The sequence below is a fragment of the Rhagoletis zephyria genome, unplaced genomic scaffold, assembly GCF_001687245.7.
Source record: "Rhagoletis zephyria isolate East Lansing unplaced genomic scaffold, Rhagoletis_zephyria_1.1 Rzeph_scaffold_00379, whole genome shotgun sequence".
In the NCBI taxonomy this organism is placed as follows: Eukaryota; Metazoa; Arthropoda; class Insecta; order Diptera; family Tephritidae; genus Rhagoletis; species Rhagoletis zephyria.
In genome coordinates, this window is record NW_016157463.1 from 44,479 (window position 1) to 70,913 (window position 26,435).

The 26,435-nt window shown below is 36.0% G+C and overlaps 1 long non-coding RNA gene across 1 annotated transcript; it reads right to left on the reverse strand.

Annotated features, from left to right (window-relative positions):
• Positions 1-592: 592 nt before the first annotated feature.
• Positions 593-17,815, reverse strand: LOC108359364 (uncharacterized). Its single transcript, XR_001846905.1, has 2 exons — positions 17,436-17,815; positions 593-629 (listed from the first exon to the last, which is right to left on the reverse strand). It is a non-coding gene; the product is annotated as an uncharacterized LOC108359364 (long non-coding RNA).
• Between the last annotated feature and the right edge of the window lie 8,620 nt (positions 17,816-26,435).

The window sequence follows — 26,435 nt, forward strand, 5'->3', positions numbered from 1 at the left end:
ACAAACTGAAAATGTGTTGTAATTTTGGTTTTTATTTAATTATTCATTTGACAATATTCTTTTTAAAATTTTACCTTTGTTCATTTGTTTAATAAATTGTATTTTTCACTTGTTTCTGTTTTGTTTAAGTTTTTATTTTTACTATTTTTAGTGCTGCTGCTATTTAGATTTTCAAATTTCTGTATATAAAATTTAATAATGAAATTAGTTTCAATAATTTCTTAAATTGTTAATTTTTTTGTTTTGTTGCTTCTTTAATTTGATGTTTTATTGTAAAACACTGCAATTTTAGATTGATGTTTTTTACTTATAAATAATTTTTTGAGTGACTCGTAGATATTTAAATGTATAGTCTTAAAATTCCATCTTCACTCTATAGAAAGATTTCTTTTACTACTTATAACACTGTATTTAGTTGATTTTAATGATAAATTTTATTAAGTGATGGATTTGAAACTTTTAACTTTTTTCAACACTTTCATTTGCTTTTTGAAAAATAATTTTCAATATTTTTTAATTTTTCTCATTGATTTTCTCTTTGCCACACTTAAAGAAATTTTTTCTCACTTTTCACATAAGTGGAATATTTTTTTTCAGTTTTTCATAATACTTGTTTTACTGCCAGTGAGCTGAAATGAAAGCAAAAACACAGATTATGATAAATATTAAAAAATAAAATAAATTATTTTTTTGCGCCAAATTTCCACTAGGCACTAAAACTACGAAAAAAAAATTATAATTTAAAAGCGTAATGTCATGAAAATTTTTTAATGCCAATTTTTTTTTCATTCAAATTTTTGTAATTTAACATCCAGTAGAAATCCACCATTACCTACACAAATTAAATTGTTTTTTTCGCTTAAAGGTTTATGGAAAATTTTATATCACATTTGGTAGTTAAAAAATTTGGTATAACTTTTGAACATTTAAAAACTGGGCATAATTTTTTTGTAAGTAATTAAAAAATTGAACACAATTTTTCTGGTAATTTTGCATGAGCAAAATTTGTAGGTGATTTAAAAACGAGGAAAAATTTCGAACATTTAAGAACTGAACATAATTTTGTTCATTTCAAAAATGTACACAATTTTTTCGTAATTTTTCTATGAGTATAATTTTTAGGAAATTTAAAAACTGATTTTAATTTTTGACATTTAAAAACTCGATATAGATAACTGTTAATTTAAAAACCAGACTTAATTTTTTGACAATTCAGATATGAGTTAAATTTTTAGTGATTTTAAAAAGAGCAGAAAAATTTTGAACATTTAAAAACTCGACATAAATTCCTGTTCATTAAAAACTATACTTAATTTTTTGACAATTAAAAAATGAATAAAATGTTTGGGTCATTCAAAAAATTAGCAAAAATTTGTCAATATTAAAAAACTGAACAGAAATTGTATTATTTTAAACTATTGGTGCTTCGCATACTGAACATAACTTTTTGGCCATTTAAAAACTAGATATTTATAAACTGAAATTTGAAATTGAAATTTTGTCAAGTGTTTAAAATTTGTCGCTTAAAAGATTGATAAAAATTAGGCAACGACTACACAATGGCAAAATGTGAATAAGACAATTAATCGGGTTTCTAAGTTCACTTTTTACTAAATATTCAAAGGTTTTTTATGTAAATACTCATTACTTTGCAAGTCCAGTAAGTAGAATCGAAAACATGTTGGTATCAGACTAATAACACTGACGCTTCTGAGATTCTTAAACAGAAGTCTCTCTTACGAATGATGGCCTAGGTAAATTTGCGGATTTTGAAATCAACCAATTTAAGATGATAGAAAGGGAATACATAGTTTGAACCGGGAACGAAACGTTAAGGAACATTTCCGTGAACTACAGAATGAGAACAACACTCAAAGAGAACGTTGTCAAAAAGAACAGAAAAAAAGAACGGAACTTCGCGAATATTTGCAATGAGAATGAAAGTATCGAGAACGTTTTCAAGACGGACTAAGATCAAATAAGGATAACAGAACGAAAAACAAATCGATAACAAAATCATTTTAGTGAAAACCACTATTGTTGATTCTAAGCCAGAGAAAGCTGATCGTTTTTTGTTCTCGATCACTGTGAAATACTAAAAAAAAAATGGAATTACACATTTTTCTCATTCATACGTGAATCGCACACCACTTTTCCTTCTCTTATCTACTTTTCAACACAGGCCTATATGCCGCTCGTTTGTTTTCCTATCGCTTGCCTCTCAACATACATACATTCATACTTACATATGTACATTAATAAACACAATCGAGCACTCTAATATAAAAAAGAAAAAAATTCCCAATGTTGACTAATTGACTTCATTGGCGTGATTGGTGTGAAACTAAGAAAAGATGCAAACGATACGCTCGAGCAACGATTGTCGCCAGTTAACTTGTTTACTGATTACATTTTAATTAAAAATCTTTGTTTTTTCCACTTAAAAAACAAAAAGTAAAAACAAAAACAACTCCTCTAAGAAATGTCAAACTAATCAACTAAAACATTTGCGTTCAAGATAAAAATGAAACACGTCAACCAACTACATTGGCAATAACAACGAGAAATCGAAACTTGCAGGCCGTTTTTGTATTTTTTTTTTTTTTTTTTTGCAATTACATAAAGAAAATTGTCGTGGAGGAAGGGTTTGAAGGCGTAGGAAAATGAGGGTGGGCCTGTCATGCTCACTCATGCACTTGAGTTTATTAGTTTTCTGCTTTCGTGTTTCGTGTTAACAGTTATCGACTTTTCAAGATTGAAACTTTGATTTTGTTGTGTATTGTGTATACCGTTTCATATTTTTAAATCACAGTGAAAATCGTTTGTGTTTTGTAGATGTAGGAATGTTGGTTGGTCAATCAAATTAGTAGCAATTGTACTTAAAACTTTAGTATGGAACCTAAATCTACGGATTTCACTACGCCTTTTGTTATCAGCTGTTTACCCAGGTGCCTTTTGCATTTGTGCATCAGTGCAGCACATTCTTCTAAACTGCTTTGGACTGATCTAGACCTGGTAGATTATCTCAGTAGCGTTTCCCATGAGCCTCTTCCTCTAACCGAACAAGTCTCTGTACTGTAGTTCCCCTTTTCCCAGGCCACGTAAAAGCTCTGGGCCGGTGAAAGGCGTTGATGCACCTTTCTTCGCTAGTTTGTCGGCAATCTCGTTTCCTTTAATACCAATATGTCCCGGAATCCATAGAACCCAAACCTGATTGGCCAGACCAAGGGTATTCAGCTTTTCGTGACACTCCATCACCAGTTTAGATGTTACCTGGTGAGATCTAAGAGCCTTGATAGCCACTTGGGTGTCAGTCAAGATGGCGATGTTCTGATTCCGGTAGTTTCGCTTGCTATTAAAGTCCGCGCATTTTTCTATGGCGTATGTTTCAGCTTGAGAAAATATACATATATTTTTCCATGGGTTCCGGGTATCTTAACCTCGGTCCCACTACCCCCACCCCGCTACCCTCGTCGGTCAATGAGCCAACAGTGTACCAGGTAATCATGTTTTTGTTTATTCGATCAAGTTAAGTGTGTTGAACTAATTACGTATTACGTGAGGCTACAAAGCCAGTAAGGCTTTCCAATATAAATGCAGATGCATTTGGAAGATGTGTTATTCTCGGACACAAATATCTATTGCACGAATCTCTGCTTAAAAATGGTTGGTGAGATAACTGAACCCATGGTTTTTGACTGTTTAAAATTAGGCAAAAATATACTACCCTCAGCTTTGGCCCATCTTTATCCTTTAGATATACCGAAGAATAGCGGCATCGTCCTATTTTGTAATAATAACCCAATATAATTATATATTATTAATTAAGACCACTTCCTATTTTACGATGCTAGGGTACCGAGGTCTAATATAATCGACGCTGAATAAAGGTAAAACTAACAGTTTTATAATAATAAAAATATTGTATTTTTGAAAACAACGACCTAAAATTACGCGGAACACGAATTCAGATTTTAGTTACAACCGTTGATTTTTTTCTGTACTGAAAGGGCTAACCAGATGATGAACATCTTTCTTTTCCCGCTAGGTGGCGCTGAGTTGTATAAAATTATAAACATGTAATTCACAAAATATAGCGTAGAGTTCTTTTTGTTAATATTCGCAATGGTTTACATGCTAAATTTTTTGTTTATGTTGTATTAAAATACCACATTTAAATCGAAAAATGAAACTTTGTACGAAACTTAAAAAAATCTGCGAAGTTTCAGCAAAATCGAAAACTTTTTATTAAGAATTTCTAAAAAAAAATGAGGTATGCAGTTTTATAGCCCCATTAAATGTTAGTATAATAATGTCCAATTGTCGTTGCTTTTTGAGAATTTGGTTGCTGACTGGCCTAAGCATTTTTTCATATAAAAAAATCTGAAAATAATTTATATCGAAAAAATATCAAAAATCAACCCGACTTTTCAGACATTTGAAATTTGCATATTGTTATATTAAAATTTAAAGGGCTTTAAAACCGCATTTTTTTTTTGAAGTTCTTATTAAACATTTTGCGATTTTGCTTAATTTTGTGAGTAACAGTATATGTACATAAGTACTTAGTATGTACTTATAAATAATTTATTCTACTGATGTGAAGTTTTTAAATATTAATGCATTCCACATTTTGTGGCTGTGTTGTGCCCATTTTAGCAATTTTAATAAAATTTCCAGATCATTGATTTTCTCATTAGCATAAAGATGTCTGGTAACACTGCTAAAAGGGGAATTTTCTGCATTCGCCATGTAAACAGACAAAAAGTTGTATCGGAAAGTTCCACTATCGGAAATTACGACTGCCTAAGAAAGAAGCTTTACATGCAAGGTCTAATAGCTCATTTCCACCAAGAGCTATGGCTTGTAATTGATATAAGCAATTACCCCCATGGAGCTGTAGTCTCATTTTTTCAATAGCCTGTTCATACAACTGTTAAAGCTTGTAGGAAATGTTTTCGTGTGTGCTCTTGAAATCACTTTTGGAAATTCCTGAGTTCGAAACACTTTTCAAAACCACTTGCACTTGCAACGTCTAGCAGCTACTTTAGATCACTTAAAAAGTTCGTGAAAAAATTTTTTTTGTTTTCATTTTGTTACACGGTGTAGGTATTTTTTGTTAATTCGATATTTATGAATTGTCATTTTATGTGTAAGTTAATCCATGCATTTCTTCCGGATATAAATTAGGAGTTTTGTATGCAGATATCCTGCGCAATAAATTGCTTTGCTTGATCGATAGCCAGACCCAAAATCTACCATATCACTAAGCAACTGGCTTTTATTCGTATTGCTATTGTTATTGCTTTTATTATTATGAATTATTTATTATTATTATATTTATTTTTTTTGTTATGTATGTATGTATGTATTTCCATTATTTTTATTGGCAACTCTAACCAACCTTCAATTCGCGCGGCATGAAATGTTTCGTTGCCAATTTCCGTCTCCTTTCGCGCTGCTGAATATAAATTCATACACATGCACGTACACTCACTCGCCCGTAATACGCTGCAGAATATTTCAATCAAAACGTGCTTTTATTGCAACTTCAAGAGCAACAGCAGAAGAAGCAGATGAATAACGCAACTTTGATTAACGGCAAAAACACTTTTCGAATATACAAACATACATACGTACATATGTATGTAGGTACAAATATATACTAGTGATCACACGCGCCTTTCCAAATGGCAAGCAAAAATGATAACACACCGTAGCGTAGAGTACAACTGCCTTCGTGTGGCGACTTTTGTCAACTGAATTCGGCAATTCGGTGGCAGCCGTCGCATTGGCGCAGATGACCCCGCTTTGGAGCATATTCAGCCGCAAAAAAAAAACACACTCACACAACGCAAGCAAACAACAACAATAGCTCAGTCAAAATCACACACACAACTTTAAAGAGAAGAGGCAACAATCATCAACGTACGCACATACATACATATGCAGAGTAATAGCAGTAATCGAAAAAAAAATGCGTTACCACGAGCGCCTCCGATGACGCATAGACGACAACGTTGCCTTACAAAATTTGTTTTTGTTTTTTTTTTTTATGTTGTTGCTGGCGATGGTGGTGTTTCTGCTGGAGCACTCGTCGAGTAGAGTGCGCGTGCCATGTGCCACTCTGTTGTTGCATAGATTGCTGACGTACGAAGCGCCAACAGTCACCACCCGCATACAGTACAGTGCTTTTTGTTGTTGCTTTTAAATATTGTTGCCATTTGTCTGTAAATGCCTGTGTTGTTGGTGTATTAGCTACAAAGTTAGTTGACCAATTTTTCTCACGCTCTCTCAACCACTCTCTTTTTTGTTTTTGTGCCATCCTTCATCCTTTCTCCCATTTCACAAATTTGGCTACAGTTAAACAACTTTGCATTTGCAAAATTTGAACTTTTATGCGCATTATCCTTGCAACTGAAAGAGATAGCACTATAACATCATATTACTCGAAAGTTGCAAAAGAGCTCGAGTGGACAGTCAGAGCAGTGCGGAGCAGCGCAAAGCAAGAAAATGTGTGCGAGAGTAGATGGCAATAAAGCGAAATATACATATATATTTGGAAAAATAAAGCCAAAAAAAAAAATACATATCGCATAACGAAAAACAATAGCCCAAAATAATAGTAACCATGTGGGGCAACAACCATTTTGCAGCATCGCAGCGAAACTCTGCCAAAAGGCCAGCAGAAAAAAGCGGCGAATACGATTCTACCTAAATGAGTATCTGGCTGTGGCGTCTGAAGTGCAGTTACATACGTTTGTATGGTGTATTCAGCCAAGGTGGCTGCTATGGAGGGGGCGGTGGGGTAGACGCGTTCGCGCACACACACACACACTGTGCGGCGGAAGTGAACATCAACAATGGAGCTGTCAATAGGCGTTCAACGCCAAAATGGCCAAAAAGTAATAACCGTGCATTAGGGTGGTGCTTAAGATATCAACAGCATGGGGCGCCCATTTATTTTGTTCTACGCACGAAATTAAGGCAACCAAGAAAATTAATAAAAATTAAAAAAATATATTTATTTATTTATTTCTTTAAGTATACCAGGCTCTGAAGAAACTTGTTTTTGTTTTTAATCGCAAAAATTCTACAAAATATTTACCTTGACCAGCTATAACTTAGCGAGTTTAGGAATTTGTATTTATCAGATTTCAAGTCTAAATTTTGTAAAGTTTTTGTGATTCAAAAACCTTTTATTTGTGTTTAATTTCTGATAGCGTTTCTAAAATCTTTTTTTTTTTTGAAATTTTCGTGGATGCTTCTCTTTTGTGCGTAAAATGAAATAAAGGGGTAAAGATGTTGATATTTTTAAGGACCACCCTACTGTGCATGTATGTATATGTGTATGAAGATAGGCTTCACTAACCAGGAGTGCTACTTGTATTCGAGTGGAGGCTTTTTAGTGATTTTAAGACTTCAGATTCAGCGTGTTCTTTTTGTTACTTTACTTGAGAATTTTGTATTTTTTCGATAATCGCATGTCGCATTTATGCATACGTACGTATGTATGTACATTAGGGAGCCTCGCAAAAGTTGTGGTTTTTTCAACGGAAATATAAAATTTATTATACATACATATATTTAGGTTAGGTTAATCTGGCCAGCGTTGAGCCGCACATAGACCGTGGAAATGTTTAGAGATCTCCGGCTAGGTTTCATTCCCTTGCGCTATGTCTCCTCCTTCGGTCCCACTTTAGGCTACGTGCCATTTAGTCGGTAGTGCCGGTGCTTCCCACTCCAATTGGGCTGTGCCCAAATGTTCGGAAATTGAATTCCCCTATTGCCGTCAATCTACCTACAGATTTAGCAGCACGGTTTTCCGCGAATATGTCACTGGACGGTAAGCTGAGGATTTTTCAAGAGCAGCCGTTTGAGTGGGCATTAGTGCTCCCGTGATCCATAGTGCCACGAGGCGCTGAACTTTCTCCATTGGTTCAAGGTATTAGGACATTTTTGCCGCTTTCCACCACACCAAAACGCCATAAAGCAGTATTGGTCTGACTATTGCTGTGTAGAAGCAATGCATCAGGACTGTCATGGCAGGCGTTACTGTCCTTCTTCACTATTTCCTCAACATTTCGCTTCCATAGCAGCTTGCTATCCAAGACTACTCACAAATAACGGGTGATTTTTTTGAGGTTAGGATTTTCATGCATTAGTATTTGACAGATCACGTGGGATTTCAGACATGGTGTCAAAGAGAAAGATGCTCAGTATGCTTTGANTTCAAATAAAGAACCGATGAGATTTTGCAAATTTTATGCGTTTTTTTTTAAAAAAAAGTTATCAAGCTCTTAAAAAATCACCCGTTACTTTCTGTGATCTTTAATTGTCAACTCGATGTTACATAGCCTCGGGGGTCTCCACACTGGGACCTTATTTCTTCTTGTGAAGAGTATAAGGCCTGTTTTGTCTGCGTTAACCCCTAGCCCCGCTCGAGATGCCCATTGGTCAACGACTTTCAAGACGCTGTTCACTACATTACTGATACTTCTAGTACTTCCCTGTTACTACTACGGCTATATCGTCGGCATACGTCACTAGCTTGGGCGCTTTGCCCTCCAATTCCTTTAGTAATTTCTTGACCGTTAGTAGCCATAATAGCGGTTATAGTACGCTACCTTGCGGTGTGACTCTGCATATCCGTCTGGTTACCCTAGCGTCGTTCCATTCCGCTATTAATTCCCTGTGCCCTTTTAATCCACAACGAAATAGCAGGTTCTACGCCTATTTATTCGATGCTCTTTATAATAGCTTCGCTTAAGACATTATTGAAAGCTCCAGAAATATCCAGAAATACCTCTCGAGCATATTCCTTGTACTCTAGAGCCTTGTCAATGTGTTGTTCTACAGTTTCGTACAGTCTCTGTGAACTTGCCCTTAGCATACGCATGTTGTGCCTTGGCCAAAATGACTGGCAGCAGAGTGTGCCAGATGTGAATGTTAAGAATTTTTTTCGGCGTTTTTAAGAGGAATGAGGTTAGATTTATGCGCCAGTATTTCTTAGAGAAGACTGGGTTACTCCTGACCGCCTTGGGTATAAAAAAAGCCCTCGCTCGCCTCCACAGTACCTCCGCATAGCTTAGCTTCAAAAAATATCGCCTTCAACCATAGTACCACAAGGTGACTAGCCTTCTGGAGCAAGACTGAGAATATTTCGTCTCCCACCTAGGGATTTGTAGGGCTCAAAACTGTTGATTGACCATTCTACTTTGGAAGCTATGACATTTGGACGTTATGTATATTAAGATTTCGGCCAAAATATTTGGAAAAAATATTAAGATTTACGTGAGCTTGTCCGATTTGGGAGTAACTTCAGAAATCTCATTATTTTGATTCAGTTGATAAAATCTTTACATATTTTAATTCACAATTTCTAATCTTAAACTCTTCTATCGGCTAAGGTAATTTTTTGGAAAAAAAGGTTTTTCAAAACTAATTTTTTTTAATAAAAAATTCGATTTTTTCTGGTAATCGGTGCAGCTGACTTGAATGTAATCATTTTTCTGAAATATCTCGGCGATGCAAAAACAATACATTTTTTTGTAGAGTGATGCACCCTAATTTATACTTGTATTTATATAAACTTGAATATTATGCACATACATTTATTTGTCTCTCGCGCACTCAGCCATAAGTCCACTGTGACATTCACATCTGACTGACTTTTATACAAACCTACATACATACACACATACATGCATAGTTCGCCTTTTACTTGACTAACTAAATTCTTGAAATGGCCACCATTTACTTCTCCTTCTGCGCGGTTATTCATCCTTTTCCTGTGTGTAGTTTGCTTTATTCTCCTTCGTTTCCAAATTCTTAGTGCAAGTCGTTGTCTGGCTTTTCAGTTCAACGACGTACTATTCTCCTTTGTACTTCACGGTCCGCCCTATTGAAATGATTTTGTTTTTTAACTGGTTTTTCGATTTCATAATAGGTGTGTGTATTTGTTAATTTGTTCCTAAAGACTTTGTTAAACATTATATTTAAACTCTACAAGTTATCTATGGCTTAGTTACAGGTTAGGATAAGTTAGGAGGGCGTATATGTAAAGTTCAATTTTTCTACTTGTATAAATAGTTTCCTATGTGCTCTGAGTATCCTTTATTGGCGAGTGTAATGTCCCCCTAACTGAAGTCCATTTTACAAAGAAAAAGGAAAGAATGATCAAAGCTACCCAAAATGAAATTGACGCTTCAGTAGCCACGAGTGATTGTCCGATCATCGCCAAAGAAAACGGACAATTGAGAGAGCTCGATGTAGCATCGGTTTAATAGCACAGTTTCAGAAGATCTTCCGCCTCTCTCCTAATGAAAAACCTCGCAATCTCTCGTTTGGCTCACAAGTAGTAATCATCTCTTGTTCCTCGTTTTTTTTTTTTTACTACCTCAGAGCAGTACCTGCTTAAGCCAGCCTTTGTCTTATTTTATATTTCTGGGTCCAGCGATCCAGTAATTAGTAACGTACAGATTACGAAATTATGCGAACGCGTCGAACTTTTTTGTTCTACATTCATGCATACAATTTTACTACTTTGGATCCTATGGCTTTGAAAGCCGCTTGGCTATCCGCTTAGATAGCGATCTTTCCGGCAGGGATCGTGTTATTTACTTAGTAGAAGATTAGCTCAGCTTGGTGTAATTTCTGCTCCATCTAGCGTACCATCAATGTAAACAGATATGGCAACATCTACCACTGGTATTCTTCTTTTCAATCTGCTCTAGTGGAACACCTTAAGATATTCCTATATTTCCCGTAGATTTCTATAGTGTGTGGTGTCATGTGTTTAGCTTCATTTACTGCGCCCTACAAGTCACCAATAGCTGAACTGGTGTTGCATACCTTGGCATTGGCCGGCGAACTCCCTTGTACAGCAAGGTTTCTTCGTGTTTGTCCCGATCTCTTTCTTCCAGATGGTAAAGGTTGTTGTCGTCGCTTTCGTTCTGGATAACATTAAGCTCCTTGCGGCGAAGAACTAGATGGCGTTTCCTGTCGAACACAGACCATCTATGTCATTAATAACAATAATATAATATTTTGGTGGGTACACTATTGTTAAGTGTTTGGCCGAACTTCCCCTCCAGTTTGTGATGTTCGTCTTGATGTGGTCGTACAAATGGAGGGACCTGAAGTTTTACGTCACCTCCGAACGGCAATTGGATTTTATGAACTTTTTGGTTGCATAAATCCACTCGGGGGGTTGCCATTGCCTGCCGATGGTGGCGAACGATGTTAGAAAAAACTTTTTCTAATTTACATAGATGTTGACCGAGCCTAGGTCTTCCATAGTGGTGGTACGCAACTCTAACGACTCAGGCACTGCAGTCGCCATTAATGTCATTACCTGATGCCAATATTAAGCAATAGCCAATGTATAAGATCGCGGATGCTCCCTTTGGTTGTTAGCGATTTTCTATATGTAAAAATTAAAAGGAAGCTTGAAGAGAACATAACTCTTTTGGAGGCCTAGTGAAATCGCACTAACTCAGATCCTACTAATTATTCTACTTCTATTCGATTTCTTCTTTTTTAATTTCTTCTAATAGTTTCACTTGTTGCTACCTTCTTTCATTTCACATCATAATTTTCATTGTGTTCCATTTCTCTTCAGTTCTTTTCGTGCCATTTTATTTTAGTCTCAATTCTATAGAAGCCTGGATAGCACATCACTCTGTTGAAACCTGGTTTAATCCCTGCTAACCCAGATCCTACTAATCATACTTCTTCTATTCATTATTATCACATATTTTACTTTTTTGCTTCGTTTTCTCGTTATTCTTTGGTTCGCTTTTCTTTTTTTCTTCTAGTTTCACTTTTGATACCTTCTTTTATTTCACATCACAATTCTCATTGAGTTCCATTTCATTCTATTCCATTTCTCTTCAGTTCCCTTCTTGTCATTTTGTAGTCTGCTGGTAGTAATCACTAGCACATTTTTTAGTTTTTAGGTGCGATTTCGTCTTTGGTTTTTTTTTTCATTTTTCTAGTCTCACTTTTTCTAACTTCTTTCATTTCACATCGCAATTTAAATTCTGTTCCATTTCACTTCAGTTCCTTGCATGTCACTTTATTTCAGTCTCAACTCATTTTTCTTTCATTTCGTTTCACTTCACTAGATTTTTGACCACCCCCTTTCCATTTTTTTTTCATCTCATTTCATTTCCATTCCCTTTATCGCTTTTTCAAATCACTACTATTTTTTAATTCACTTAAATATTTAGTTTCATTTCATTTCCATCCGTCTCAATTACTGATGAATTTCACTAGTTATTAATCGTTGTTTATGCAGTCATTTCAGTGCATGTTCTATTTAGTTTTTATGCTAATTTCATTCTTTACTTTCATTACGTTTCATGTCAATCCGTTTATTAAAAATTCATTTAGTTCTATTTAACTTACGTTTGTTTCAATTTACTTCACTTAAATTTGTTTTACTTCAACTCCGCTTCACTTCATATTTTTCAGCTGATTTCCTTCCCTTTCTCCTCCCATTTCATTTCATAAAATATTCTTCCCCAATTTGTAACTTTATTTTCAAATCTTCGTGTAATTTCATTTCATAAGTACGATTTCCGTGTCATTCTATATCATTCCCTTCAACTTCATTTACTCTTCATAACTCTTTACAATATTTCACATTATTTACAGTATTCCCCGCTTAATTGACGCTCGGTTAATTGCTTTCCGCATAATTTATTAAAAATATGTGCTATCGGAAAGAGTTATATATACCTTAAGTTTTTCCCACTTAATTCATTCCTTGGTTAATTGAACAAAAATTGTGCAATTTTTCAAGTGTATTTTTCATTAAAATATTTTTTTTAACTTTTTTAATTAATTTCAGTTTTTAATATCTTTCACTTCATTTTTAGTGTAATCGCATTATATCTAACACACTAGCTTATTTAATTTTATTCCATGTGATTTCATCTCTTTCTCGCTTCATCGTCTTTCAGTTCAACTTAAACTCTCCATCTTTTGTTTGACTTCATTTCAAAGTGGCGCATTATTATTTCTTCCATGTCTTATGTTAAGTTATCGGAAATTTTCTATTTACATTTATTCCTGAAACTATGCTTGCAAATTTCCAGAATTCCAAATTATCAACACGAACCTATCCGTAAATGTTCGCTTCTTGTGTTCTTTTTTTCCAAAAAAACAAAATTTTTTGTTTAGCTTTATTAATTACGCTGGTCATTTAATCATTTCTTCGATGCCCCAACCGCTTTGTCGCCTTATCGCTGCTCCGCATACCACATTGTTTATTGACTCAGAACTTTTCCGTCTCGCTATTACATTTCTTTTTATCTGCTTCTTTGTTCCTTTTTTCTCCCTCTTTTTCCTCAACAACATTCGTTTCGAAATTAGTTGTTTGTTTGCATTAAAGTCGGGTTTATGCGTATATGTATGTATAGTATGTGTGTACATATATGTATGTAGGTATGAATAATATGTATGGTATGTTATGTGCCAGCGTTTTCGATTACTCGTATCCCCTTCACATTCGCTAACCTCTTCTGCTTAGGAAAGGTTCTTGTTGTCGCCGAGGAACTTACTTAGCTATGTACATACATACATACTAATATATGAATGTAACATTTTACAAAGTGCCTTGCTTTGGTTTTCACTTGATGGATATCAGGTTCTGACTTTATGTTTACTTGTTTCTACTACAGCGTTTGATTTGTTTTTACTATTTTTTACAGTCTGCTTTGAAATAGGTTCTTGCATTGGACTTTAGTTTCCTTTCATTTTTATTTTTCTATTCGATTTTTTTTTGCCGCTTATGTTGTGGTCGTCTTTTGCTCTGTTATGCTCGACTGCTGCTTTTTTTCACTGTAGCCCGAAGTCTATGGTTTTTTATCTTTGTAGTCAATGTTATTTTTTTAGCTTTAAGCCTCCACTGTGATCTTGAGCTTGCTTGTATGAGGAACGATCGAGTTGCTTTAAGAGTCGTGGTTTCATATTTACATATATATATATATATATATGTACACATACAGATGTGTGTGTGCCGTATATGTACTTATACTCGTATGTAGGTTCATATTGTTTTCTTTGCGAGGGCTTTGTGGTTATTTTCTTAAGATAATATTTTTCTGATTGAAGGAAATAAAAATGGCGAATAAGTGCTGTATTTCTTTCGTGATAAAATATTTTGCATGGCAAGTTGTACTTTGCACCAAAGTCAAGCCTCAAATATCATGATAAAGAAAATATGCTTTTTTACCTAACAAAATTTAGTAAAAATTATAAAAAAAGAGACATACAAATCAACAGATTTCGAAAAAATACCTGCAGCTATTCTCTACAAATTTGAAACGCTTTCGGTTTTTATTTTTGCTAAACATTTTATACTAAAAAAGCATTTTTATTTCACTACCCAATCTTGACTATTATTTCGGTATGAACCTGGGAAAATTATGCATATTTTAAAATTATTTTTATTTGGACTGATTCTGGAATCAAACCGAACCGGATTAAGATCGATTTAATTTATTAATCTTCGATTAAGTATGTATGTACTCAGTTTCAGCGCACCCTATACCAGCGTTCACACTCGTGGCTCATAAAATAATACTAAAATAAATAGTTTTTTTATTAGATTCTTTCTGTAGGTTAGGTAACTGATTTCAGATTTCATCATCTCTTGTAGAGTTTGATTTTAAGACCGTAAGATTTCGGAGTTGTACGATCATTATTTGTTCCGTTTCCAGTGTAATTTTTTGTTCAGAATAGTTTTTGTTTTTACGTCAATATTTATAGTTATAGATTAGGGGGTTCTTCTTTTATTCTAAACGGTAGTTTGTTTTGTGGTGTGCATCCTCACTACCTGATTATTGTGGTCTAGATCCACATATAGGTAAAAATCAATGCTAAGGCGTTGTCCTTTATGTGTACATGGAGACTTCCTATTTTCATTGGTATATATTTGTGCTGTTCTTGGAGACTTTTGGCTATCATTCCTATTTTAATTGGTGTACATTTGCTTTCTGCCAAATGGTTTGCGAAGTTCGCTTTCGGTGTGGTAAATAGTTTTGGCCTTATAATTTTACTATATCTTGTTTTTATCTTGCGCCCTGTTTATCCTATTGACATTCGCAAGTCAGCTCATACACACCTTGCCTGTGTAGTGGGTGTTCTTCGTTTGTGCTATTTTCTAATATCCCTTCAACGTTGTTCCTCATTTTAAATGCTGTTTTAATGTTATATTTTTGAAATACCTTGGCCAATTTGTATATTTAACACTGCCAATTAGTTTCTTTGTTTTCCTCCTTATTTGATTTCTACGTTTTTGCGTCACTTCTTGCTCTATTTTAGAGGCTTTTTTGCACTTTTAAACTGTAGCCACTTTTAGATGCAAGAGTCTTCTAGTTTTTAAGATATTGAGTATTTAAGTTTTTACTTGTTTAGTAAACACACTATTCATTGGTCGATTCAACACAACAAGAACACTTCATATCAATATAAATTATATAAGTTCATTTTAATTTTTAATTGTTTTCTTTAGAAACTCACTTTTACTTATTTTATTTATTTACATACATACTATTTTGTTTAATTATTTCACAAATTATCGTAATGGAATAACATCAATTTAAAAAAATAAAGTTTGCTTTTACTTTTCTCCGTAAGTTTAACTAATATGGAGAGGATGGGGTTTTATGCCCCCAATAAGAATATGTATTCACAGAAGGTGTTTTCGTAGGGGAACTAAATTAGTGTAGCCGGGTTAGACTGATGAGGGGATTTTTTTGAAGCGCGGTCGCCCACGCAGAAACAAGTTCTGCTTAGAAAGATGGATGTTCCACGCAGAAATACTGAGGCCAGTGTAGCCGGAGCCGAACTGATAAAAGGTTTTTATTTGCTTGAAGAACGCCCGCAGGAAAAAGCTCTACTTAGAATGGTGTTCTACGCAGAAATATTACTAAATTTAAAAAAATCTTCAGAAAAAACTGTAATATTAAATATTTTAAAAACTATAGGGCTCCCGCATCAAGAATATTTTAGAAACAAGTAATTTTTTAACAAAAAGAAAAAAACAAAAATTTACGAGTACCGTTAATTTCTTTATGATCCAATAATGGAATCCAAACGAAATTAGTGTGAGACCACTATCTTTTCTTTAAAAAAAAAATAATTATGGTCCAAAGTTATGCGGTAACATACATAACAAAAATATTCCAATAAATTGATAACCTCCTGCTTTCTTTAAGTCGATTAAAAAAGGAGCTCTTCATCGTTCCAACAGTTCAAATTTTACCACTCATAACGGCGGTCTTTAAATTTACGTTTTAGTAGCTAAACCAATAATTTTAATAGTTTTTTATATTTTTTTCATTAATGTAAATTACATTATACAAATCGTTAGTTGTTATTTTCGATAGCTGCTTCAATTTTTATTAGCAGTTATATAGTAATGTGCTTTTTATTTTTTTAATAACTTCCTTTTAGTAAGCATACAGTTACAGGAATAATTGATTTATAGAATTATAGAATTTTTAATAAGTTTCAGATTTTTATTAATCCCTTGATTTAAATTTCGTATTAAATTCACTTATTTATATATAGATTAAACCGCCTTTTCTGTTTTCATAATCTCACACTCGTTTTGATAAGCAATGAATTTAGTTAATTCAACTCAAACTAACTGCGATAACTTGACAACTATAAAATATACACGAATTCAATATCCGATTTCACCATCCCTAATCAAGTTTTATCAGACATCAAGCGATGATGAAGTGCCATGACTACGGTCAGCGTGTCCGAAAGGTCGTTAAGAGGGCAGAAAGTACTTACGCACATTCGGCAAAAGCAGGTGGAATCGATTACAACAAAAATATTCAAATACAAACCAACCAAATGAATAACACGTGATAAAAACTCATTGAGAAGTGTTTTTTCACATTAACAACTACATAAATAAAAACTATAAACGAATTTTTTTTGCTATGAAAGAAATTAACGAATTCCCAACTTGAACGAAAATGGTTGGTACATATGTACTAAGTATGTACATACATATGTGCAAATAACACACAGACAGCAAAGGGATGTTTGCGAACAAAAAAAGGCAAATGTGACGTAGTTCATACGCAATTTCACTGGCAAACACGCACACGCAGCAAACAACACACAATACATACGCAGCACCGGTCGACAACTTTTTACAAAATGTCGTCTGCGAAGCTTAAAAGCATTAATTTAACTTAAATAGACGAGAGCTATAAAATAGCGGATGCTAATTTTTTCTCGTAAGTGGAATTTGTATTTTGTAATAAATATTAATTTTGCACCACCAGTTTAAACTTGTTTTCACATGATTAGGTATTGCGTTTTTTTTTTTGCAACAACACAGTTGTCTCACAAATTTTCCCATTGCCACTTCAATATATCCTTCACCTCACCACTTCACTTACTTTGAGCATGAGCCTTCTGTTACTTTAAGAAATGTGACAATTCGATTTGCATTCCTTTCCAACGCACTACTATAACTTTTTGTTTTGTTTTGTTTTCTCTCTCGATATCTTACCTTATATATATAACTTTTAAGAACTTTGTTACTGCAATCTCAATTTGGCGTTTCAACGCAAACACAATAAATAAACTATTCCAAACGGAAGCGAACTTTACACGCACTTGCAACTTGTCGAAATAGCGGTCACAATTGAACTGAGAAGAGCTGGACGCCAGCAAGCACATCAAGGCGGGCGGCAGCAATAGCACCAGCACACGAAGTCAGAATCAACGGCGAATTAAATTTGGAAGTACGAATACACACGTTCGTATGTGTAGCCAATTCCCCACCAACAACTTTAAGGTACTTTAACCAGCAAACAAGCCAGCTACGACGCTTTTCGACACGCTGTTAAGGCAAATAAAAACAATTTGTATATAGCAAAGCAAATGTGGGAATGTGTATGTGTGTGTGTGAGTGGTATTTTCCTATTTTTTGTTGTTGCTGGGAGCAATTTAGTGGAGCACTGCGCAAGTGCGCTCTCACATTCGTACATAAGTACGTTTGTATTTGTATGCCTCCCAAAAGTCGCCAGGCGGCGCTCCCACTCAGCGTTTCGAAAATTCACTTAAGTGCAGCGTTGCCATATTTCAGTTTTTTTAGAAACGCTTGGAGTCGATGGTGCCGTTCTTGCTTTTTTCTACCAAAATTGGTAAGATGTTTACTGTTTGGTTGCTTTGAAGGAATTTTGGTAGATTTTAGCAAGCAGTCTAAGTAAGTAAGTGGTGAAAATCGGTTCTGAGCCGATTTGGTATTCAATAAGTTGTCTCACGCCTCTAGTTTTAAAAAAATGTCAATGATTTGTCAACAGGCTCTGAGCAGGTCACAAAAAGAAAAAATATGGAGAATACGATAATTGCTTTATATTTTAACCAAACAAAAAAACGAGAAAATTAAGCGATGATATATTTTTTCACAACAATTTCATTAAAAAAAAAAAACCTACAACTTTAAAACATATAAATATTAAATGAGATTTAGAAAGAAACTATGTATTATTAAAGTTATAAAATCCGAGATAAAAATATAGTAAGCTAGAACCGCTGAGAGACACTTTTAGCATTTTTGACGTTTGCAAGTAATTTAGTTTTAAAATTTTAAACACAAACTCACACACACATTCTGGTTTTTAATCCTAAACAACAACAATTTTGAAAAAAAATATTTCTTTTTATTCTCAAAGAGAGAGGTAAATTAAAAAGGAAAACAAGTAAGGAAGTATAACAAAAAACAAAGTTTCAGCATATTGAACCAAACCTCTACATCCCTTTGTTATTCGGTACGCTGAACGCGAATCCGAGGTCTGTTAGCCTCTATCGCGTCAGGTTCGAGGTCATTTGAAGGTCAAGTAGGGAAAAATTCATTGAATAAACCTGAAAATATAATACAGGATGGATGGTCACCGTAGCTATCAGCTGACTGTATCTGTTTGTTTTCACTACACATTTTTTGGTGAACTTTTTATGACTTCCTCTTACTGAATACCCAATCGCCTCAAGCCACAAAAAGTCCTGAGTTTAGTGACTTGAGATGAGATTGACTTACTGAATATTAGCATTAGTCGCAACTAGAAATAAGAACACATTGACGATATTTTACGTGGCGACAACTTTTTTCATTATTTTAGCTATATTGACAAAGTTCTGGCATGGCAGTGAGTTTATAGAAGTATGCCGATGATTTTTTCCGTTCGAGACCCTGGACACTAACAGCCGACGAGCGCCTCAAACGGACCACAAATGCTTCAAAAGACCGAACACAGCGGCAGCGCAGTGGTCTAATCTGTCCCGTGGCTTGTCTCACACTTTTCATACTTTTTTAAGTTTGACTAGATCTACGAAATTGGTTAGGTCTATTCTTTTACAAGGGGCCCGCTGTGTTGGCATTTCCCTCTTGCTTTAACAGTGACTAGTTTTTTAAATTATTTCCCAGCACAAAGGAATAAATTAAGTTATCACTTTCCGATTTTTTTTAAGAACATTTTTAAGCTAAAGAGAGGGCGAGTCTTTTCTGTGTGAGAGGTATATCCCTTCACCACCAAAATAAAAGCACATAATAATTATAATGCCCCAAAACCCCATTATACAGTCACTACAATTAAGGATATAAAAATAAGACAGAGAACGCAAAAAAAGATAAAAATGGGCTGGCCTCGTCAGTTATATACCGCCGAAACCAAATACATGACCACACTTTTTTATGCGAACACCTTTCCTAATTTTTCTAAAATCCTTTCGTTTTTTAAAGATACAGTTTTTTTTTTGTTTGAAATACATTTTTTTTATTGAAAATGCAGTTTTTTCATGTGAATTCAGTTTTTTGAAAAGAAATCTGGCAACACCGCAACACACACACACATACATGTACATTCATGCATACTACAAATGTGCAAATATTTGTGCAAGAAGGGGAGCACGAGCAAGCGCGGTAGCCGGCTACATTTGGAATTTGGAACACAGTGAGAGAGCGAGCTGTGCATTGTTTGAATTTTTGAAATTGAATTGGAAGAAAAGTAAGAAAAGAAACAAAAACAATGAGCCATTGCCGCAAACAATTGGGAAAATATCAAATCAAAAGCAATGGAGAAGTGTATACAAACCAAGCTCAGAAATACATACACACAAACATATACATATATGAACATATACATATCTGAGCATACATATTGTATGTACAAATGTATATCGTGACAAGCCAGCTAAATAAGATAAAATTCTTACTCAAGCCAGGTTGAGAACAGTTTGCTTTGGCCAGTGGAGCGTAGACAAGAAAAGTCAGAGAATCGGTAAGCCGCTTAAACGTGTTTTATGCACACAATCATTCACTTATGTACATATGTACATACTTTTACATGACGGCACGAGTACATATATGTATGTATGTATGTAGGTAGCCACAACATCAACTGCACATATGTATGTACTAGAGATGGGCGCGAGATATGGGGGCGCGCGGGACCCACGGTACTGATTTCAAATTGGCCGGGATGTACGATATCGGGAAGGTCTCTAAAAATTTTGCGGGCGGGACTTGACCAAAATCCGTTCTCGACACTCCCGATAAAAGCAAAGCCTCCGCAAATTCAGAAAATCTTCCTCAAAAGCGATGTATGAAATATGCACTTTTTTATGTTTTATTAAAACGAAAACTAACAGCAATGCAAAACACAACAAACGGAAGATGACAGGTCTTTCATTATTTTTTTTATATTTAAAATTAATTTAAAACACATGTGGACCCGCGGCACAATTCTGAAAAAGTCGGGATGGGCGGGTTCGGGACTTAAAAACTGAATTTCGGGATGGTCGGGATCGGGTAATAAATATTTAGTCCCGTGCTCATCTCTAGTATGTACATATGTGACCATCCTATCCAGCCATCAGTGAAGCTGTCAGCTCTCGCTCAATTCGCCTTGCTCTCCATTTCCATTGCTGCTGTACCTGTGTACCTTTGTATTTTTCCCTCGAACCACTTCCGCTCCAAATATTTCATGTCGCCAACAAAACCAGTCACAACAACTTATAGCACCGACTAACGAACTCATTATGATTGTTAACAGTGGGTAGGCAACGCAAATGTGCAGTATAAAATAAATAGTAGTATCATGAAAATAAGTGTTCATTTTAAAGATAAAGCTTCACTTCTGGCAACATTGCCCGTCATAATGTTCAGTTTCTCAGTAAGGAAATTAAGCCTGCATATCTTCAAATTATAACCCCGCCCAATAAAACGTGTTACTGCTTTTTTTATTAGAGATTATTAGAATTCGCCGACCAATTAAAAAGTTTACAGGAGAAGCGCAACGAATGAGGATGCTGTAAGCAGATCGGAGTTTGGAGGAAGCTACAAGCGATTGGTAGCATTCTCCGATCTCGGTTGGATAAAACTCGAGTCATTCCGGAACGTAGAAACGTCTTGATCATTTAAATAGGCACTTATTGGTATAAGAGTCATCTACCGCGTCAGATGGTATCTCTACTTAAGGACGAGAGCCGGACTTACCAACCACTGTACCGGTGTTGTAATGACCACCCTTCACAGACGAAAATCTTAAGCAACCTTGAAAGACCTTGCGTCAGGGATACGCAACAGAAACAGATCTTACCGCTACTCAATCAGACTTGACTTCGACGTAATCAACCTATATCCGATTTGTGAAGGTACCAACCACCTCTTCACTTACCCCTTCAAACCCACTCAGCTAACAACCATCTCACTTTGGTTCGATGCCATCGAGACAGCACGTTTCTGGGTCCTACTCTTAGTTGAGCTTAACGAAAACGACCGATAGACTAGCCAAATACAAGAACAACAGCTACCAAAAGACGGCAACACAAAGCTGTTCCAATTTGCCAACAGCACCGCGATATTCTTCAATATTGCTCCTGGAAACGCTATGAAACTCAATAGTCTCTGCGAATCTACGCAATGACTAGCAGGCCTAATATAATCTAATCTACTTATTTAAGATTAAAAGGTTTTTTCCGTTATGTATTCTCTAGTTGGTGCCAATAGTGCATAAATTAAACCGTTTGATGGAATTTCAGTTTATTTTGATTTTAAGAAAAATATTAGAAAAAAAAATATTCAGAATGCTTGAAGTTGTCATCTCAGAACTATAAAAAGATTTGTTTTAAAACAATTTGAATTAGAGCATAACGTCTGCTGAGTGAAAGACCGACCTATTTCAACAAATGGTTGAAGAACGCCCTATCTCAAAATTTGGTTCAAAAATGCCCTATCTCAACCAACAGTTTATTGAAAATATCTTCAGATGGGGACGTTTTTGAAGCGGTGGGTGAGATAGAGCATTTTTGAAACAAATCCTGAAATATTGCGTTCTTCAACCATTTGCTGATGAGACAGGGCGGTCATCCTCGCACCCGACGATATGTGGGTCAAAGTTTCAGTAGAACTAACTAACTAACTATGGTCGATCCCATACATTTACCGAAGGTTTTATTTTTATTTCGGTTGGCTGTATGAGACTTGATTAGTATTTAGCCTAGCTCTTCTTCCAATTTGTAGTCTATACTGTGATGGTATCACACCAATGCGAACGCCAGATGGTTTTTTATGAAAAGGTGTTTCATTGCAGAAATACACCCGGAGGTTCGCCTTAGTTTGCCTAAGACGACCGCCACTGAAAATAAAACTTTTTGATGTGTAAACATCTATGCTCCCGGTATGGTAAAAATTTACGTAAACTGTTACGCGTAGACGCACCAAGACGAGTACAAAAGTAGTACAAATTAAATCATATCTAATCAGCTGTTCTAGTAAAACTCCTCATTGATATAATTCCGGCTCTTTTCGGGATCATTTCGGCACTAGTTCAAGACTTTTTCGGGACCATTTCGAGGCTAGTTCGGGCTTAGTTTAGGACCTTTTCGGGTCTACTTCATGGCTTTTTCGGGATCTTTCCGGGACTACTTCCGGAACGATTATATATAAAATTTCAGGAGTACCTGGTACTCACGCCTTTTTTCATATTGGATTGACCAGGAAGCTAAAGACTCTAACCACTCAGCCATGGCGGCCAACTTCATAATAGCTGTCGATCAATTACATACTATGTAATTGTTATATGTCCTTAGTACGAAATGCGTTTTTGAAACACACCATGCAACGTCATTTCATTTCATAATCTATGTGAGTTGCATCTGTTTTTTTTTAAACTTACTCGTTCATGGTTCTTTTAATGTTGTTGTTGTTGTTCGACTACACAACATTCATACATACTGAATGCATCCGATACCCATTTCTACAAATATACATACATACTTACACAGCCACACACCACTTATGCATGCATGTGTCTGTAGTCGATCCCCAAATCAACGCTTATTTGTATGTATTTGCATTCACATTTTTATTTGCCTTTATTTCTTTGTGGTTTTTCGATTTGTTTTGGTTTATTGCAAATCAGCATGCGGCGTTTGACGGCGTGCTCCACACAGTGGTTGCAAATAAATATTTGGAAACGAAACGCAATAAACAAAATCCAAACACACACTTGTGCATCCGTCCAACAATGCGGCCATACGCACCAATACACACAAAAGTAAACAAAGTTAATGTGCTCCATGCTCTCAAAGAGTGCGCTACAAAAATCTCGCATGCTCCAATGCTCCAACAAAATGTATCTCTCGCCACGCTCGATTTCTTTAGCTTATTACTTATTACCTTAGGCGGCCCACTCTTTCCCATTTAATTGCACATTCTTAGCGCACTGCTGTGCGAGTGGGATAACTACAAGTGCAGTGTTGGAGCGCCAGATTGTACAGTCAATGGATGCAGCCAGCAGCGTGCAATAGAGAAGCGAGATAGCTATTTGTTGATTGATACGCTACAAATAGCAGACGATGCTTCCCTCGCACGGTAAGTGGCATATGTATTTCCGGTTCATAAGAAAATCAAAGGAAATTTAATACAAAAGCAGGGATATTTAAAATTGCTACAGGGTGCGACAATAAAAAATAAAAGTACTTGTCAACTTAAAAGAATTTAAGAGGATCTATAAAACTTTAATAAATTTGACTTGCAAATGATGAACAATACACCTTTAAGATTAGATTATATGCCCGGGAAATCAGATCCTTATATAGACTAGGCGCTATAAGAGTGTGCTGCGCATTCAGATGGGGCAGCGCTGGTAATCGCAGGGCTTTGTCCTATTGACATAGTGACAAGAGATATAGCGGTAGATCCAGCTGAACGCGGTAGAGAAAGAGCGAATCAAAACTGCTTACAGCAGTGGCAGGTTCGTTGGACCCGTACGACTAGTGGTCGTGGGGCATATAAACTCATTCCGAGTATAAGCAAATGGCTTAACAGGCGACATGGAGAAGCGGACTTCCACCTAACCCAAATACTAACGGGACACGGTTGTTTTTAAGCGTACCTATACAGACTTACATACGAGGACGATCCCTACTGCGAGGTCTGGGCATGAATCACGTATGACGACAATCGTCTGGACGATATCGTGCTGAGATTGTCTTGTTTCATGAAAACCAAAAATTGTTGGATCGTTTGTGCGATATCGTCCACTCAATTCGAGTTTTGCTTCACGTAACAGTAACAGCAGCACGTAACAGCAAAACAAATACATGAATCAGTGTTTTGAGGACATCGTTTTATCAGTATCGTTTGAACGATAATCGTTTCAAAATCGTTTCTCGAAGTAAGAGCGCATTGGAACCTCGACCTTTCCCACCGCCAAGACAGTGGGGCTTTGAAAGTCGTACAACCGAAGCGTAGACGCGAATTGGAACCTAAGCCGCTCAAACCGCCGAGACAGTGGGGCCTTGAAATTCGTACAACCTAACCTAACCTAAGCCGTTCCAACCGCCAAAACCGTACCTCTGAAACTCATCACATACGAATGCCTGTCAATGCAAATACCAGCGACTGAGCTGCTCGGAGTCATGTTCACTATGACCATCCCAACAAAAGCAGCTACACCAGAGGTTCCCAAACGTTTTCCCCCGTAGACCCCTTTCAAACCCTCACTGGTTTCGGTGGACCCCCAGCTGCTACATGTCTAACATATTCCCAAAGCTCATCAAAAATTTAAAGACTAGAGCTAACGATGTAAATTTGCATCGCGGGTGAGTTCCAAAACTAAATTCGAAGTGGCAAAAATAAAAAATAAAATAATTTATCGTGTTCTCTTTATTAAAACGATGTAATTACACACTTGCAAGTTTTAAAAAACAGAGCTCGTAATGCGATCAAAGTGCTCTCTAGCTCTGAGGAGTTATATTTTTTAAGAGAACTCCGAGCGCTAGCGTTATTTACATTCTCTTTAGCAAAACCTTCCCCCTCACATGTTTGTCTCACTCATAAATTTGCCTGTGGCGTATTGGTAAAATAGTTTATTTGTGTTGATGGCATCATTTTTATTTTTATCACTCCGAGTTTTTAAGTGAGCCAGTTCTGGCCAAATGGTTAGATGTCTCATTACCAACTCCCGAGTGACCTGGTACCCAGAGTAAAGCAAGCTCGTTATGTTTACCAACATAAAATAATAACATAAGTTGAGACTTGCATTGCCGAACTAGTTGGGAAGTACTTAGATAGAGGGCTGGCCAATGCCTTAAGTGCAGGCTGGCTGCCACTTCGGATATGTAAACTTCTTCCACTCTACGTATTTTACACCATGCCTAAGCCATGACGGCTTTGAGGATCGCATTCCCCAAGATACAAGTGAAGCTTATCTCCATTAGGTTCGAAGAAGACCCCACATCCCGACCCAGAGTCAGTTGTGGAGCCATCAGCGAAGACTCGATAATGTGTGACTCCGGGCACAGTGCTGGAATTAAACCGGCATTCAGCTCCAGGGAACTCAATATTATAGAACCTCTTCAACAAAGGTAATGGTGGCGTACTATCCTATAGCATTGAAAATACCCAAGTGCTTAAATATCTGCCGCCAGCATTTTTCGCCGCGCCCCACTCAGTGTTATAAGAATATCAGTTTCTTTCTAGTCTGAAGGTGGCCTTTAAGGCTTCCCTACGTATGAAGACATAAAGTGACGGTAAGTACAGCAGTGCGTCAAGAGCACTACACACCACTAAAAAAAAATAAAGTTAAATAAAGCGGATATCAAGCAACCATTTTGATTCTTTACTATAGATAAATTTTCGTGGACCCCCAGTTACAACTCGTGGACCCCCATATTTTTTTCACGCCAACGTAGACCCCCGTCGAGTCTCCCCTGGACCACTTTGGGAATCACTGAGCTACACCGAAATTTGTGCACAATGGAGCAGATTAACGCAAGAGCTACGATAGTCGCTCACCTNTCCCCCTCACATGTTTGTCTCACTCATAAATTTGCCTGTGGCGTATTGGTAAAATAGTTTATTTGTGTTGATGGCATCATTTTTATTTTTA